We start from the raw sequence: 2,650 nt of genomic DNA on the forward strand, positions 1-2,650 counted from the left end.
CCAAGAGCGGCCAGTCTGGGTGACGGAGTGAGACTCCAACTCAAAAAAAAAAAAAAAAATCCTGCTTTCTAAACAGAAACAAAAAAAGCAACCTCACCCACCTGAGTGACTCAAATCTAAAAGACAACACCACCAAATATAGACGATGTTGTGGAGTGACTGGAACTCTCACTGGTGATCGGCCTGTCACATAGCACAGACGCACCATGCATTTGGAAGGGCTTCCCATGAAAAAGACTGTGAGCCTGGACCATCTTGCCAAGAGCCCTTTGGTGAGATGCTGGAGGCAGCTCTGCAGAGTGGTATGAGTGTGGTCTGCTCGGGGTCACAGACAGATGGACGTCCCCACAAATCCTTCCAAGAAGAGCGTTCGGAACTCCAGTCCTTCACTCATAATACTTCCTTTCATCATCAATCACTAATAATAATTACTATTTATTAAGAACTCACTATGTGGCCAGGCATGGTGGCTCACACCTGTCATCCCAACTCTTGGGGAGGCTGAGGCGAGAGGATGGCCTGAGCCCAGGAGTTTGAGACCAGTCTGGGCAACATGGCAAGATATTGTCTCTACAGTAAATACAAAAATTAGCTGGGCGTGGTGGCGCATGCCTGTAGTTCCAGCTACTTGAAAGGATCACCTGAGCCCAACAGGTCGAGGCTGCAGGGACTGTGAGCATGCCACAGCACTCCAGCCTGGGCGACAGAGTGAGACTCTGACTCAAAAAAAAAAAAAAAAAAAAAATGAACTCACTATGTGTCAAGTACTAACTGCTTTGCTGTATAATACAATCACCCTCTGAGTTAGGAACACTCCCAACCATTTTTCAGATCAGGAAAGTGGGTGGCAGAAGGTTCAATCTTCCACCTAACCTTTTTCTCAGTCAAGCGAGTGGTTGATCTACTGAGCTCTCCACTTACCTGCCTCATCATTCCCCTTCTGGCTGAGGGAGTTGGGTCGGGCAGGGCTGAAGTCACACCATCAGGAAGGACACACACAGTCCACATGGATTGGCGGACTGGCCCTGCTTCCTCTCAAGTCTCGGCTCCTCCTGCCAGTGTCTCCACCTGTCCTGGTCAGTTCCTCTCCCTCTAAAGCCAGTCCAAACCGCGGCTCTACAAGCTCCTTTCTCGGGCCTAGCCCCTCACTGGCAGAAGGAAGGGTCACCTCCTACTTTGTGCCAAAGACAAGAATCATCAGACGTGACGTCTCTGTTTCCTGTCCCTGCCTGCAGAGGGATCTGCCTCACCTTTTGTGGTTCAGTCTCAGAGGCTGAGGTTTCCCCTCATCCAGTTCAACTCTTGGAACTGTTGACCGTGCCCTAGACCCATAGGTGGACTCAGGGAATCTGACTTGAAAACAGAGAGGGTGAGCAGCCAGTGGAAGCAGAAGGAAGCCAGATTAACACAGAGGAGAAGAAGCAGGAGCCATGAGGCATCAGTAAGCAGCGACTGAGAGGACGGCAAGATGGAGAGTCACCTGAAGCCAAGAACAGCAGAGTGGAGAGAGGGTGGTTTTCAGAGGCAGGAGCCGCAGAGATGAAGGCAGGGAGCACCGCCATCAGCACAGGTGACAGGCCTGGAACAAAGGTGCTAAGACCAGCGGCCGGGCTGGAAACTCAATGACCAGATCATGTCCCAAGCTCCGTTCCTGCCTGGTGAACCCAACTGCGAGGTGTTCTTGGGTCCTTGCATGGTGGATGCAGAGATAAGATTCCTATTTGTATTACTGGCATGTATATTCTTGAGTCAACTCCCGTGCCAGCTTGAACAAACCTGTACAGACAAGTGCTTAACACACTACTCATGCACCCATTCTTATTTATGGCTGTGTCTAAAGAAGCCAGAAAAAAAAAGATATTTTCTGTGTTCCCTGCTCAGGGAACAGTACAGTAGAAGAAGGACGTGATTTTCCTGTTACTTAGGAAAGCAAAGTTGCTCCCTAGTATGACAGGTTTTCAGAGCCCTCCTACCCCCAAATTCCCACCAACATCTATGAGCATCCTTCTTAATTTATTTTGGTTTCTTCCTCTACCCTCACACCTCATTATCTCCCCTAAGTGTACACACGGTTGCCTCAACAAAGATTAATAAGGTGGTGGTTATAAAGAAAGATCTTTTTTTTAATAAGCTCCATAAATAACAACAGACATAAGAAAGCCCTGGGGAGATACTAATTAATTCTCAGAACTCCTAAGAGGTTTTCTTTCATTAACATTAAGTAACAAGGAAGAAGTCTTGGCAGTAACAGATGGGTGCTCTGTCTTCTGGAACAGAACTTCTTATTCTTAACTCTCAATCAGCCAAGGCTCGTGGACCCATGTAGCTGGCTCAGAACCAAACTGGACTGAGATAATATCCTCAAAGATTCAAAGGCTTCAAAGTATTTATACTACTAGAGAAATATGGTCCAAAAATGTTTTGTACCACCACTCTCCTCTTGGAACAATGTGATGCCACCCATGGTCTACAAAGTAAACCCCCCATCCTTACCTGCCCTTCCGTGTCCTGTCTAATTCAGGCCCCATCTGCATTTGCCATTTCATGTCAGGACTCTTGCTGAGTGGATCCCCCTTGCCTGGCTTTCCTGCCTTGGCTGACACCGTTTCCCCACTAAGAAGGCCCTTCTTCCTCCCTCTCTTCTTCCTTC

Source organism: Carlito syrichta, unplaced genomic scaffold, assembly GCF_000164805.1.
Source record: "Carlito syrichta isolate Samal-C Ts95f unplaced genomic scaffold, Tarsius_syrichta-2.0.1 Scaffold135982, whole genome shotgun sequence".
NCBI lineage: Eukaryota > Metazoa > Chordata > Mammalia > Primates > Tarsiidae > Carlito > Carlito syrichta.